This window comes from Bufo gargarizans, chromosome 1 (genome assembly GCF_014858855.1).
Source record: "Bufo gargarizans isolate SCDJY-AF-19 chromosome 1, ASM1485885v1, whole genome shotgun sequence".
Taxonomy (NCBI): Eukaryota; Metazoa; Chordata; class Amphibia; order Anura; family Bufonidae; genus Bufo; species Bufo gargarizans.
In genome coordinates, this window is record NC_058080.1 from 65,086,959 (window position 1) to 65,104,280 (window position 17,322).

The 17,322-nt window shown below is 42.4% G+C and overlaps 1 protein-coding gene across 1 annotated transcript in view; it reads right to left on the reverse strand.

Annotated features, from left to right (window-relative positions):
* Positions 1-17,322, reverse strand: part of SORCS2 (sortilin related VPS10 domain containing receptor 2) — an 896,202-nt gene that overhangs the window by 209,387 nt on the left and 669,493 nt on the right. The window lies entirely within an intron of this gene.

Genomic DNA, 17,322 nt, shown 5'->3' on the forward strand with positions numbered 1-17,322 from the left:
AATGCTGTAGCAGAAATGACACGCCCCCTCAGCTGTGATAGGGCGAATACTGTAGCAGAAATGACACACCCCCCTAATCTGTTACAGGGAAATAGCTGCAGCAGAAATGACATGCCCCTTTGAGCTGTAATAGGGCGAATGCTGTAGCAGAAATGACACGCCCCCCTGAGCTGTGATAGGGCGAATGCTGTAGCAGAAATTAGACGCCCCCCTGAGCTGTGATAGGGCGAATGCTGTAGCAGAAATGACACACCCCCATGAGCTGTGATAGGGCGAATGCTGTAGCAGAAATTAGACGCCCCCCTGAGCTGTGATAGGGCGAATGCTGTAGCAGAAATGACACACCCCCCTAATCTGTTACAGGGAAATAGCTGCAGCAGAAATGACACACCCCCATGAGCTGTGGTAGGGCGAATGCTGTAGCAGAAATGACCCCCCCCCCCTAATCTGTTACAGGGAAATAGCTGCAGCAGAAATGACATGCCCCTTTGAGCTGTAATAGGGCGAATGCTGTAGCAGAAATGACACGCCCCCCTGAGCTGTGATAGGGCGAATGCTGTAGCAGAAATTAGACGCCCCCCTGAGCTGTGATAGGGTGAATGCTGTAGCAGAAATGACACACCCCCCTAATCTGTTACAGGGAAATAGCTGCAGCAGAAATGACACACCCCCATGAGCTGTGGTAGGGCGAATGCTGTAGCAGAAATGACCCCCCCCCCCTAATCTGTTACAGGGAAATAGCTGCAGCAGAAATGACATGCCCCTTTGAGCTGTAATAGGGCGAATGCTGTAGCAGAAATGACACGCCCCCCTGAGCTGTGATAGGGCGAATGCTGTAGCAGAAATTAGACGCCCCCCTGAGCTGTGATAGGGCGAATGCTGTAGCAGAAATGACACACCCCCATGAGCTGTGATAGGGCGAATGCTGTAGCAGAAATTAGACGCCCCCCTGAGCTGTGATAGGGTGAATGCTGTAGCAGAAATGACACACCCCCCTAATCTGTTACAGGGAGATAGCTGCAGCAGAAATGACACACCCCCATGAGCTGTGGTAGGGCGAATGCTGTAGCAGAAATGACACCCCCCCCTAATCTGTTACAGGGAAATAGCTGCAGCAGAAATGACATGCCCCCCTGAGCTGTGATAGGGCGAATGCTGTAGCAGAAATGACACGCCCCCATGAGCTGTGATAGGGCGAATGCTGTAGCAGAAATGACACACCCCCATGAGCTGTGATAGGGCGAATGCTGTAGCAGAAATGACACGCCCCCCTGAGCTGTGATAGGGCGAATGCTGTAGCAGAAATGACACACCCCCATGAGCTGTGGTAGGGCGAATGCTGTAGCAGAAATGACACGCCCCCCTGAGCTGTGATAGGGCGAATGCTGTAGCCGAAATGACACACCCCCATGAGCTGTGGTAGGGCGAATGCTGTAGCAGAAATGACACACCCCCCTAATCTGTTACAGGGAAATAGCTGCAGCAGAAATGACATGCCCCCCTGAGCTGTGATAGGGCGAATGCTGTAGCAGAAATGACACGCCCCCCTGAGCTGTGATAGGGCGAATGCTGTAGCAGAAATGACACACCCCCATGAGCTGTGATAGGGCGAATGCTGTAGCAGAAATGACACGCCCCCCTGAGCTGTGATAGGGCGAATGCTGTAGCAGAAATGACACACACCCCTAATCTGTTACAGGGAAATAGCTGCAGCAGAAATGACACGCCCCCCTGAGCTGTGATAGGGCGAATGCTGTAGCAGAAATGACACTCTACCATCTCACATGACTTTCTGTCAACCAATGCCCTTCTTAGGAGTTAGGGGTACCCTGTATTCTAATATTAAATCCCAGACCTCCTCCAGTGCTGGTTAACTCCTTAAGGACTAAGCAAAAACCTTTTTATTTTTTCCTCCCAACCTTTAAAGAGTCATAACTTTTTTCTTTTGGTTAACATAGCCATAGCTTGTTTTTTGTGGGACGAGTTGTACGTTCAAATTGTGGTTTAAATAATGCAGTGAAATTATTTTTGGGGTATAAAGGAAAAAAAAAACACAATTCCGGCATTTTTTTCTTTTACGATGTTCACGATGCTATACATATGACACGTTAACTGTAGTCAGTGGGTCAGTATGATTACGCAGATAACTAATGTACATCGGTTTTTCATGTCTACTTTTTAAAAAAAATTGGTTTGAGTTGCCATATTCTGACTACCTGAATATTCACAAATTTCTAGGAAGAATAACAGAGGAACATTAGAAGACAGAAATTGAAAAGAAATTGAAAATGCAAGTTTCTAATAAAAGCAGTCATGTCAGGAGAGGTGAGAGATCCTCTTTGAGGCCTGGGCTACACTGCGACTTTTTGTAGAGCAACTGATTGATTTTAACTATTGAATGAAAGCTGTAGGCTACTAGATTGCATTTATCTGAGTGCATTCATTCGGTCTGCAGGTGTAGTTATATAGTTAAAATCAGTCAGTCGCGCTACAAAAAGTCGCAGTGTAGCCTCACCCTAAGGCCTCATGCACACGACCGTATGTATTTTGCGGTCAGCAAAAAAACGGATCCACAAAAAATACGGATGACGTCCGTGTGCATTCCGTATTTTGCGGAACGGAGCAGCTGGCCCCTAATAGAACAGTACAATCCTTGTCCGTAATACAGACAATAATAGGACATGTTCTATTTTTTTGCAGAACGGAAATACAGACATACGGAAACGTAATGCACACGGAGTAACTTCCGTTTTTTTTGTGGACCCATTGAAATAAATGGTTCCGTATACGGTCTGCAAAAAAAACGGAACGGACACGGAAAGAAAATACGTTCGCATGCATGAGCCCTAAGTCTTCAAGGCAAGTGATGTATGCAAGCAGCACATAGAAAACACTTTAGAGTTACTAAGTTATTAGTTGGACTTCATAGTTATTATTATTCTTAAAGGGAACCTGTCACCGGGATTTTGTGTATAGAGCTAAGGACATGGGTTGCTAGATGGCCGCTAGCACGTCCGCAATCCCCAATCCCCATAGCTCTGTGTGCTTTTATTGTGTCAAAAAATCGATTTGATACATATGCAAATTAACCTGAGATGAGTCCTGTCCCTGACTCATCTCACACACAGGACTCATCTCAGGGTAATTTGCATATGTATCAAATCGATTTTTTTACACAATAAAAGCACACAGAGCTATGGGGACTGGATATTGCGGATGTGCTAGCGGCCATCTGGCAACCCATGTCCTCAGCTCTATACACAAAATCCAGGTGACAGGTTCCCTTTAAATCATTGAGTGTGTAGTCAGAAAATAAAAACTAATAAGTGGAAAAAAGCAGTAGCACTGTATATATATATATCGCTCACTCGTGTTGTAAGTGAGATTTATCCTATCATATCCAGATATCCTTTGCTGGGTCATTGGATGTAATTCAATATTTGGTCAGTAGGGGTCTGACACCCTGCACCCCCACTGATCAGATGTTTCAGGGTAGGTCCGGTGCCAGAAGTCGGCACCAGAACTACATGGCTACGTCCATTGTGAAGTACATGGAGTTGCTAACTGCAGCGCTGCTCGCTTTGAAGTGAGTGTAGCAGTGCTGCAGTAACCAGCTCCAGCCACTACAGAAATGGATAGAGCTGTGCAGTTACCACATTGACTTCTGGCACCAGCTGATCAACAAGGGTATAGGGTGCTGCCCCACTGATCAGATATTGATGGCCTAAATCCTGGATGACATGCCCTGTACATGTACGGTCCGTGAAGTCTCTTTAAAGATGGTGCTGGCTCTGAAGTGGTGCAGGCACTATACCCACCGGGTTCCTGCTGTTTCACATAGCAGACACTCAGGGCTAATGTCTGCGATTGGCGATACCGCCAATCACAGACATTTCACCCCAAGATGCCGTATGCAATTGTGACCATGGCATCTGCGGTGACTTTCCCAAAGGCCTTTCCCGTGCTGAGATTGGGGAAGCTGTTCATTGGTTGTTATAGGCCAGAGCCTGTGTATCACAGGTATATTCCTTTCTATACCTGCAGGTGGCAGTGCTCCATAGGAACATAAGGAATTGCCCATTCATTACTGTATGAAAGCACAGTAGTGTATGGGAAAATCAATCTAATAATTGCTTGTTCAGGTCCCCTAGGGAGGCTGAAAAAAAGTACCCAAAAAGTTTTTAAATATAAAAAAAATACATAGAAAAATTCAAATCACCTCCCTTTCCCCAGTTTAAACCTTAAAACAAATAATAAAATAAAAAATGTAATATCATTTGCACTGCTGTGTCCCAGATCGCCTGTACTATTAAAATATAAATGTATTTATCCCGTATGATAAATGCCGTAACAGAAATAACCTCAAAATGGCCGATTTGCAGTTTTTTCGTCACTTTACCTCTCCCAAAAAAAATTACTAAAAGGTGATCAAAAAGACATAGACACTCTAAAATGGCACATCGTCAATAAAAACTACAGATTATTCGCCAAAAATAGTGCCCTCACTCAGCTCCATAGATTGAAATATAAAAATATCTTTGCCGATGCAAAGAAAAACATTTTCCTAGGGTTATATTTTTTTTCAGTATTAAGACACATGAAAAACTATATACAGTAAATATGCTATCCCTGGAAATGTACTGACCCTGAGAATGAAGGGCACGGGTTAGTTTTACCGCATGGGGCATAAAAACTATAAACATAAAACTATGTTGCAATTGCATTTTTTCCCCAATTCCACCCCATTTGGAATTTTTTTCGATGCAATATTAAATGGTGCCATTAGAACGTTCAGATTAGCCTACAAAAGACATGTGACCCACAATGCACATATGACCATGGGACCAACACAGATGCCTGCAGCTGCCAAGCGCACATGTAACAGGTCAGCCAGTGTCATAGGGACAAATCTGCTGACAGATGCCCTTTAAAGGGTTAAAGGTGGTGATAGATTTACAGACTACTTCTACTGCTTTGCAAGGATCACTTCTGGGGACCCATCTAATTATCATTAAAGACAGTCTCACAATGACAATTAACCGTAATGCATGTAAATAACTTAGGATCCGTTACAGACAATAGGTAATGATCACAGCTTATCTCCTCTCCCTCCCTGCAAAATGACGCCAGCACAGGTCACAGAGCATGCCCACAATGCTGTCCCACAGAAATCAATGAGTCATCTCCAGACCACACGTGGCTCCTGTTACCAGCAGCTCAGGAAAGATAGCTGTCCCCATAATCACGTACAGAAATGGAATTTAGAAAAAAATCTACAATCAGTAAAAAAAATAGATTTAAAAAGAAATAATATAAATTTAGAAATAAATCTGAAATTGGAAGAACCACTATGAAAAGCATTTTTCTTTCTTTGATTGTGGAATAACTACCCGTCCAACCTCACTGTAATTATTTAGGTGGAAAGTCTTTGATCGCTCCACTTCAAGCTCATGTCCCATTAATATTTACGTACAATTTTTGGAAACATTTGTATCTTTTTAATCACCAATTGGTCAAATAATATAACAATAGCTGTCACTGGGATACTCAAAAAATAGATTTAAACCACACTAGAAAGAGTATATAGACATCCCGTAAATTTTAAAAATGTATAATCTTTATTCAACATAATCAAAATTTCAACATAATCTGAATAGTAATTTTACATATAATAACTGACAGGCATATAGTGAATGTATCCAATTAATAACACCACCTATACTCAATATATTTGCCTGTCTAAAGGTAAAGAAATCTATGGGAGAATGCTAATGTATCTTTATGTAGATAAAATATCAAAAATGTAAAAAATATATATATATTTTATCTCCAACTTGTGCTAGTTTTTTTTTAATGCCAAACCTTCATATTTCAAGAAACACTTTACCCTCACAGGTGCGTTCCTTTATACCAGTTACCACGTAATTTTGATTTTTTATCTAAGAAATAGGATTGATTTTGATTTTAGCCTCTAGGGAAATACTACAAAATCTTGTTTCAGTTTCTCCTTTGCGGAAGTGTTGTAGATCTTATATTCTGTATGATTATGGTCTTGATAGTCTTTCATGATGTCAAATATGGGATTTTAGGGATCAGAGCACTTCTGTCTTCTAAACAGGAAAATGCACCCTGAAGACACAGACGGCCCAATGTAATGATCTGTTTTGAGCCTCCATTAGAGTCGTAAATCAGGAGGATCGTCGGATGTATATCTCTGATGGAAGGCTGGAGCGTAACCCGCTGTATGGGAATCGAGTACGATATGTCACCTATAGGGTCGTTTTTTATTATTTTTTTTTAATATCAGTATATATCAGTATTATGTGTGCAGTGTATGGCAGTATTATTCAGGCCCAGTATAGTAATATTATTTAATCAATATCTTACATTGTCCAGATAAAAATATCGGTGAAAACCCCACAAACTGAGATCTGACCCCAGTCACGAATAATGTAACATTAAATACAGGGGCCTATAGAGACAGCCCCATAGAAAAACTTAAAGGGGTTTTCCGACTTTTTTTTAACTGATGACCTATCCTCAGGACAGATCATTAGTATCTGATCAGTGGGGGTCCGACACACGCGACCCCCGCTCACTGGAGCTCCGGTAAGAGCCGCAGCCTTCTCTCTGCTCACCGAGCACAGCGCCATATATTATATAGTGGCTGTGCTCGGTATTGCAGCTCAGCCCTATTCACCTAAATGGGACTGAGCTGCTCCTAGGTCATGTGACTGATGAGCGTAATATCACATGGCCTAGACTAAGTTGTGAGAAGGCTGCAGCATTCCTGTGACCGTTGCTGCCTTCTGAAACAGCTAATCCCGGGTGTCGGACCCCACCGATCAGATATTGATGACTTATCCAGAGGAGAGAAAAGTCTTGGAAAACCCCTTTAATATGCCCCCAGTAAGCTGAATGACAATTTTTTATTTTTTTTAAGTGGAGGAAATTTTTAATAACTCTGTCTCACCCACTTTACCTATGTTGAAAAAAGTGGAACATGAGCTTCATACATATAGTGTACTTTCTGAACAGCGTATTTCTCAATGTAATTATACCAGACAAATCCAGACAGCTCTAAATCCTCAGATAATCCACATGATAAATCTGGCTGCCCGCCGTCACCACTAGAGGGAGCTCAATGCACAGGAATGTATGCTGTCGCCAATGAACGTAATGGAGCTCCCTCTAGTGGTGGCTGCCTGAAAATGCAGTGGATTTATGTTGGGGAAAATGGAATAGCACTTCCACTGTGACTTTTCCCTGGCCTCCATGGCATAATTTGCCTCCATGGTAGGTAGGTACGCCACTGATTAAGTTTGTATATAGAAGAAGATTCTTTCTGTCCCTTGAGGCTTGGACCAGAAGTGCAAACCATTCAGTTAATCAATTGCAGGACCATCTCCAGGAACCTAATTGTAAAGTGGTTTATAATTGAAAGCTCTGTTCTGCTATTGAAGAGCATTACTCCGAAGAGCTGGGCAGCAGAGACTCAACTTGACAATCTATGTATCTGCGGGTTTTATTTGTGATAGTACGGGTGAAGGCACACCTCTGATTTTAGTCACAGTTGGAGTAAAGCGTTCCAACATGATGACCCACCATAAAAATGAAAACTAACGACGTGACTGGAAGCGGAATGAAGAACGGCTTGTTTTTTTTGGAAGCAGAAAAAAATGTGAAGATTTGCACATAGCTCGTGATCGAGGCCCATCTCTGGTTGGAGGAAGATACACAACCTACTTGAGAACGTCCAGCCTGATTGTAAGACTACAGAGGCTTCCCTGACTACATGTACGGTCAGACGGTGGTTTGAGGTACAGAGGCTTCCCTGACTACATGTACGGTCAGACGGTGGTTAGAGGTACAGAGGCTTCCCTGACTACATGTACGGTCAGACGGTGGTTAGAGGTACAGAGGCTTTCCTGACTACATGTACGGTCAGACGGTGGTTAGAGGTACAGAGGCTTCCCTGACTACATTCACGGTCAGACGGTGGTTAGAGGTACAGAGGCTTCCCTGACTACATGTACGGTCAGACGGTGGTTAGAGGTACAGAGGCTTCCCTGACTACATGTACGGTCAGACGGTGGTTAGAGGTACAGAGGCTTTCCTGACTACATGTACGGTCAGACGGTGGTTAGAGGTACAGAGGCTTCCCTGACTACATTCACGGTCAGACGGTGGTTAGAGGTACAGAGGCTTCCCTGACTACATGTACGGTCAGACGGTGGTTAGAGGTACAGAGGCTTTCCTGACTACATGTACGGTCAGACGGTGGTTAGAGGTACAGAGGCTTCCCTGACTACATTCACGGTCAGACAGTGGTTAGAGGTACAGAGGCTTCCCTGACTACATGTACGGTCAGACGGTGGTTAGAGGTACAGAGGCTTCCCTGACTACATGTACGGTCAGACGGTGGTTAGAGGTACAGAGGCTTCCCTGACTACATGTACGGTCAGACGGTGGTTAGAGGTACAGAGGCTTTCCTGACTACATGTACGGTCAGACGGTGGTTAGAGGTACAGAGGCTTCCCTGACTACATTCACGGTCAGACGGTGGTTAGAGGTACAGAGGCTTCCCTGACTACATGTACGGTCAGACGGTGGTTAGAGGTACAGAGGCTTCCCTGACTACATTCACGGTCAGACGGTGGTTAGAGGTACAGAGGCTTCCCTGACTACATGTACGGTCAGACGGTGGTTAGAGGTACAGAGGCTTCCCTGACTACATGTACGGTCAGACGGTGGTTAGAGGAGAACTTGCCAACATTAGCAAATCTCAAAGCAAAGTGGATGTAATGTCGATTTAGCATCAGGACTGGGCTCAGGATGGAGACAAATGGAGAACCAACCGTTCCACATAATGTAAGGCCTCTCTGCATATCTCAGGCACAAAAATGGTCCCTTTGTCTTACTTTGAGGAAATTACCTGAAGAAAATGTGCAAATGAAGCAGTGGCCGGTTACTGAGACAAATGGGAGGCAGTTCTGTGCAGGATCGACCTTGAATGTCACTACAGATAGCATGAGGGCTCATAAAATATGGTGCTGCAGTCATTTCTGGGTTAATAGAGGGTAGGGCGACCCCTCAGTTATTACCCCGAGAACAGAGCATGCCGCAAGGAGTGTCTTATTCTGTAAGAAATACTGTGCATCACACTGACCTCAGAGCCGTGTAACAGTCACCCTCTGGTCAACCTGTTGTCAGGAGCCCCTGAGGGGTTATTCTGTATATCAATATCTCATATCTATCTACTATAATCTATCATATATCTATCACCATCTTCTATATCTATCTACAGTATCTATCTATCTATCTATCTATCTATCTCATATCTATCTATTTATCGATCTATCTATCTCATATCTATCTATCTATCTAGATAGGCATGTTCAATAAAATCATGGCTGGGCCGAGGAGTAAAAAACTAATTTACCCTATGTGGCAGTGGAGCTGCCAGAGGGCCATATGAAGGCCATTGAAATGGTGTATCTCACCCAGAGGAGCCTGGGTGAGAACAGGAAAGGCTGGGAGAATAGGTTTCTCCCACTGTCTGCAGCAGCTAGGCTGGTAATGAAGGTAATTGGCAGCCAGCTGAGGAGCTCAGGTAAATGTGGACTGAGCTCCTCAATCAGGGCTGGGGAAGGAACAGGCTGCACCAAGGCCTGTGGGAGCCGGGACCCTCTGACCCTGTGTGGGGTAAGCACCATGTTGTATTTTGGGGAGCTGGGTGGTAGACCCAGATCCCGATAGAGAGGGAGAACTTCTGTTTAGTCAGTGGCCAGACGGCTGAGGATTTTTGTTTATGCCTTATGTTTTTGGTCTGCTGTAAAAGTAATAATAAAGCTGGCCGTGGCCAGTTTACACCCAAATCTGCAGTGTTGGAGTGGCCTCTTGAGGTGTGCCAACCGTCTAAGTAGAGAAGACGGCGATCCTGGAGAGCTAAGTGAGCCCGAGTTGTCACACCTAGAAGAATATGAAGAAGTTGTTTATATTTATGGTATCTACATCTTCTATGTTTCTTCATTTACAACTTTGCCACCAGCAGGGGCGCACCTAGCCTTTCTGCTGCCGGAGGCGAAAACTAAAACAGCGCCCCAACCCCCAAATGACAATTCCTTAACCTAACCCCTTCCCTCCAGCCCTACTGTTAAAGACATACTTGGAAAACATTAAATACAGAGCTATAAAACATACATGGTAATAGCGCCACATACTGTGCTACCTAATACTATACTGCAGAGACAGATAATCCCCTTCCATTGCCCCCCTCTTGCCCTTACCTGGTACGGCCTGAGGCAATCGCCTCACCTTGCCTCATTAGTGGTGCACCCGTGGCCACGAGATCAGTGGAAATTAGAAGCACGTGAAGCATCTCCATGGGCTTCAGACAAGATCATTCAGAATGTAACATATAGTAACTCCATCTTGGACAGTTCTTGTATTATAGTGATTTTTCTTTATATGTATGGAATGTGCCATTGCGTACTGCTGGTAGCATTCTGTTGCACCCGGTAGCCTGTGTCACATGACCTGTTATAGGAGGGGCTTGCAGCCTTATCTCTTCTCCCACTACATGAGTGATCTCACTATGGAGGTATGTGGGAGCTTGGCTGTAAGTTGTATCTTAGCACCTCTCAGACCATGTTTACACACCATAGGTAGTCTCGTGGTAGGAACCCATGCCACACTGAGATACCTTGACGGTGGTGCAAAAGGGCTCCGATGTGTTCCTGACTGGAAAACATTGGCTAAAGTCTCAGTTTTTAACATCAGTCTGAGGGATTAGCCAGTGTTGTCAGTTGCATATCATTGTGGTGCACCTCTTGCAGTGATTCATCAAAATAGTAATCCCATAATGGATTTTTGTTTACAAATATAAATAATGTAAAAGTAAATCTATAAAAATATGGTTTATCAGTGGTCTATATTTCTGCAGCTAAAAAAAAGTTTTTTATATATATATATTTATATAAATGGTATATATAATCCACTGTCATTTAAATGTGCTCCTGAACAATACTAAATACTAAATAGAAATACTAAAAATTTCTCCTGCAATAAACAAGGCCCCAGATAACCACAGCAATGGAAACAATTAAAAGGATATGGCTGCAAAGCGGCAAAACAAATTTCCCAAGTGGGTTATTTATTTTGTGATCGGAGGCTGGTGGCTGCTGAACAATGGCTGGGGGCTGATTATATATATATAACTGGGGGGCTTATTACATATGACTGGGGGATTATTACATATGACTGGGGGCTGATTATATAACTGGGGGGATTATTACATATGACTGGGGGCTGATTATATGGCTGGAGGCTGATATGAGGCATGGAGGACTGATATGAGGCATGGGGGTCTGATCTGAGGTCTTATGGGGTCATATTAACATTGGGGGTCTGATTGGTGGTCTGCCCTGAGGTGTAATGAAAAATAGTTTTTTCCTATTATCTTACTCTAAAACCTAGGTGCGTCTTATGGGCCGGTGCATCTTATAGGGCGAAAAATACGGTAGATAGTGACGTGGAAAAATAAAATATAAAAATCACCAAAAATTCGAAAAAAAAGTATGTTTAACATAAAAATGTGATTTAAACAATAAATTCTTTTCTGACACATTCCCTTTAACTATAGTATATGCATTTATGTTTGACTGCATGTGAAGCAGGCAGGCGACGTTATCTTCTGCCCTCCTGTAAGCAGGCATCTCATTGAACTATGTAAATGCCTTATCTATCCTCTGGTCTCTGGTTACGTTTTATTAATATTTATATCTATTCCTCCTTCTTTGTCCTCATGCGTAAGTCACATAATATCCGAGTTCCATTGTTGACTCCTTGTTTTCTCTCCTGTAAAATGTATAGTAAAAGCTGGAATGGCAGAATTATAGCCAATTAGCCACATAGCTCTGGAACAGTACATGGCGGCGCTTTCTCAAATAACAGTCGAAAGAATGTTTTAGGTTTTTTTTTGTCTTGTAAAAACCTTTTCTTTATATATCTTTCTTATCTCCGGAAAATACGTGGGCGATTATATTACTTGCCTTCTCCAAGAGTAAAATAGAAGCAATCTCAATCCTGACAATACTCGGACATGGTAAATCCCTTGTACGTGTGGAGACAAAATCCCATTTTATTTATACGAGCTAAATCACTGCGATAGAAATTGTTTTCCTGGCTGCAATTTAAATACCAGCTCACCTTACCTGTCTTCTTATATAGTATATAGTATAGTATAGTATTACTTTTCTTTTGACTTAAAGAAAGCATACAATGCGAAATTGATACATTGTGTGATGCTTTATGCAGAGCTATAGGGGGTGCTACATGACACAGAGGTTGTCCCATGATATAAATATTAAATTTCTCAATTTTTTTTTTTTAATTCAGAGCACTCCTGTGGGTACACATTGCTCTTAAATACTTGTATGGCGCCCCCTGGTGTTCATTTGATTCCCTGTCAGAAAGTCCACCTTATGCGCGGAGAAGAAGCTGATTTTTAGCGACTGGCCTTGCTGTGTTCAAGAGGACCTGGGCGCTGAGCTACTGAGCATGTGTGACCACTGGCATCAGACACATTATATGGACGTTCCGACAGGAAGTTAAAAGAACAAGCATGTAATAACAAAATCTAACAGTTAGTAGGCAATAGCAATAGCTGTCATTAGGGATGAGCGAATCGACTTTAGATGAAACATCCGAAGTCGATTTGCGTGAAACTTCGTTCTAATACTGTACGGAGCAGGAGCCCCGTACAGTCTTAGAATGTATTGGCTCCGATGAGCCGAAGTTATTGCCACTTCACGAAGTCGCGAGTTCGGGAAATGTTTTTTTACAGTACAAATTAATTTATTAAGTTATTGCGTGAAGTCTTTAAGAGGCTTCGCAAAGGAATTACTTCGGCTCATTGGACCCAATACATTCTAATACTGTACGGAGCTCCTGCTCCGTAGAGTATTAGAACAAAGTTTTATGCGCATAACATCCGAAGTCGATTCGCTCATCCCTAGCTGTCATCTTCCAATATGTAGTGTCATGCCTCCAAACCTCCACTAAGGGTCCGTTCACACGTCAGTTTTTTATTTCCTGATCTGTTCCATTTTTTGCGGAACAGATCTGGACCAGATCTGGACCCATTCATTTTCAATGGGTCCTGAAAAAAATCGGACAGCACAATGTCAGATTTTTTTTCAGGACCCATTGAAAATGAATGGGTCCAGATCTGGTCCAGATCTGTTCCGCAAAAAACGGAACAGATCAGGAAAGAAACAACGGACGTGTGAATGGACCCTAACTCCCTGGATCAATGACCTCTTCAGAAATATAATAGCTATAGCCTGTAATATTATCACACTCCAGAAATACACCTAGGTGAACGCCCCATCTCCTCCGGCAGAGAGCTCCAGCCTCACTGCTCTTACCGTAAAGAAGTGAAGACCTTCTTTAACAAGCGCTTATTGTTATATTGAATATTACAATGTCCTTTTCCCAGTCTTTGTTACGTTCGCATCATGTATACACATAACGTACATGTTAAACGGAGTCCTCAGACAGATGTCATACAGCGGCATCCAACACCACTGGGATCCACTTAAAAAAATTAAAAATCTATTAATGTATATGTTGTTTTGCTGGATCAAAAGTGTATTGTATTATGATTTTTATCCTTTTTTTCCACAATGTGTATGCAAAATGTGGGACAAAAACGTGATGTGAACAGCTCCTTATTTCTGCTTCACGACAACATGTGTGTATACATCACCGCGCATATACTGCAGCGCCAATTACAGTACGGAGTTTGGAGAGGAGAAATCGATAGATAGATTGTAGATAGATAGATATGAGACAGCTAGATAGATGATAGATATCAGATAGATAGATTGTAGATAGATAAAAAAAATAAAGAAATTCTGCGGCACTTCCGTGAATGTGCGTTTATTTACCCGGTATCATGCGACGTTTCAGTCCTCTCAGTGGGACTATTCTCAAGCAGAAGACTGAAACATCGCATGATACCGGGTAAATAAACACACATTCACGGAAGTGCCGCAGAGTTTCTTTATTTTTGTATTTTTCGGCTTCAGGGATCGACCTTCAGCCGCTGGCACTCCAGTATTTGCTTTTTTCTACAGCGGTGCTCCCTGATTTATTTATTCTTAGATAGATAAATAGATAGATAGATATGAGATAGATAGATACTGTAGATAGATAGATAGATAGATAGATAGGTAAATAATAGATAGATATCAGATAGATAGATAGATAGATAGATATGAGATAGATAGATATGAGATAGATAGATAGATAAATAGATAGATAGATATCAGATAGATAGATAGATAGATAGATAGATAGATAGATAGATATGAGATGGATGGATAGATACATAGATAGATAGATAGATAAATAGATAGATAGATATCAGATAGATAGATAGATAGATAGATAGATAGATAGATAGATACTGTAGATAGATAGATAGATAGATAGATAGATAGATAGATAGATAGGTAAATAATAGATAGATATCAGATAGATAGATAGATAGATAGATATGAGATAGATAGATATGAGATAGATAGATAGATAAATAGATAGATAGATATCAGATAGATAGATAGATACTGTAGATAGATAGATAGATAGATAGATAGATAGATAGAAGATAGATAAATAGATAGATAGATATGAGATAGATAGACAGATAGATAGATATCAGATAGATAGATAGATAAATAGATAGATAGATGTCAGATAGATAGATAGATAGATAGATACTGTAGATAGATAGATAGATATAAATAATAGATATATAGATATAGATGATAGATATGAGATAGATAGATAGATATTAGATAGATAGATAGATATTAGATAGATAGAAAGATATGAGATAGATAGATAGATAGATAGGAGATAGATAGATATATAGATACTGTAGATAGATAGATATCAGATAGATAATAGATTACAGATAGATAGATAGATAGATAGATAGATAGATAGAGAGATATGAGATAGATATATAGATACTGTAGATAGATAGATGATCCTTTTATTCTCTGCTTCTTCCCCTCTGTCTACTGACAACACATGTATTTTTGGCGGAGCTGAGCGGTCTGTATTCCCAGAGCTACAGACACAGCGTAGCTCGCATGGCTCCCATTCACTACCGCCGGCACTTAGCCCCATCTCGCTGTAGAAACGGCCGGATGGGACAACCTCTTAAAAGAGATTTGAATTCAATGATCTTTTTATGAACTAGAGTCCTATAGTGAAAGCCTAGAAGGGTCCGAAAAGGTGGGGTGGTCATTGATCTGAATCCTCTGAATCCTTGGTAATCCAAGGAGCCCAAGAAGCCCTGTAGATGAGTGCATGTGGCTCTCTGTAAAGTCCATCTCCCTTGGACGTCAGAAGTGAGGGCACATACATGGCTGCCATAGGGGGGTCTGGTGGAATAAGGGTTCCCACCAATCTTTTTTTGTCTACTAATCTGGGTTCTTCTGTTGTCACTCCAAATACTTGAATTGACCTCTATGCAATGTAACTTCTTAAATGACTGATCCAACCCTTGTCACTCCAAATCTTCAGCGCACGCTTCCATATCTGAATTAGCCGCTCATCTAATAGCTATTGATTAAGCAGTAGTGGCTTTGCAGATTCCTAAAGCCGATATGGTCACCATCTGCAGCGATTGATGGCTGGAGGATTTATGATGAGGTATAAGTAATAGGGCTACGCATTAAGGTGACGATCTATCCACGCGGGACCGCAGGACGTCTCTTGTCCTTTAATAAAGGCGTCTTTTGCTGACATGAATTATATTGGATTTTCTGTGCCAGGAAAAAGAGGTTAAGAGTCTGTCCGCAAGTATTACTTCTATTACAGTGAAAGTTGAAATCTGAAGTCTGCTCCACCAGCCATGCCTTCAGGGGCTGCAAAATGGAGTGAAGGGTAAATTAAATTATCTAATCAACTAAAGACTCGGCGCTCTAACGAGTAAACACCTCCCGGAGATAAATATTATACTGCAATCACCATGCCATATTAGACGCTTTACGGGCCCGCAGCCAAAAATGACAATGGAGCTTTACTGGCTGCTGCCCTGGTCTAACCCATAATGTAGTGGCCCCTAACGCTGCATTAAATCCGTAAAAGAGAGTTCCAGGATTGGCAAGGCACGGCGGCTTTCTTCCAAAAGTTGGGATCCACCGGGTGTTTGTTCGGCATTGCTGCTCAGCCCCATTCACTACAGTAGAGAAGAGTGGCAAAGCCAAATACCAAGGTTTTTTATTCTGGAGAACCATTTCGAAACGAATGCAAGGTCAGCATTTATATCCATGGGGCCGTATGATTAGTAGTTAAAATAGCAGGGAGAAATAGAGTGTTGTGAAAAAACCCATAGGACACATAGTTAGGAGTACACTGTATTCATGAACAGAGTCCTTCCCGTGCCTCCTCCCGCTCCTTGGGGTAGTGATCAATGGTGGATTATAATAGGGGCGTTTGGGTCGGCCTGACATCTCTGTGGGGCCCAACGCCTCCCCAAACGCCCACATTACAGAATACATCCAGGAGCGCTGAGCGCTGCAACATCCCCCTATTCTATTACCAGCTCAGGTCCACTCTGCAGGCCGCTATCCTCTGCAGTCCACGTCTCCTCTATCTTGCTCCACTGCTGTGTCTTACGTGGAAGTGGAGAAGATCAGAGCAGCAGCGCGGAAAGAAGATGGAGGGCATGTCAGATTCAGCTACTCACATCACTGTACTCAGAGAGTTATCACTGTGCTATCTGTGGAGTTACATAGGACTGCAGGTGACATCTACTATATTATCTGTACCTAGAGAGTCATCACCGTGTTATCTGTAGTGTTACATAGGACTGCAGGTGACATCTACTATATTATCTGTACCTAGAGAGTTATCACCGTGTTATCTGTAGTGTTACATAGGACTGCAGGTGACATCTACTATACTTATCTGTACCTAGAGAGTTATCACCGTGTTATCTGTAGTGTTACATAGGACTGCAGGTGACATCTAATAGATTATCTGTATTCAGAGACTCCAGGATTTAGATATTGATGGCCTATCCTTAGGACAGGTCAACGATATTAGACTGCCATGGGTGGATAAGGACTACTGAGCCTTCAGAGCAGCTCCCTGATGGCTTCAGTGTGAGGCAGAGAGTAATAATAGTCTGTAGATGCAGTGAAAGTTAAAGCTGAAGAGGGAAAGCTCTTATATGACTCCCTGCACCCCGCCAATCAACTGTTAAGGAGGAGCTCTGGCACCAGAAGTAGACACCACAAC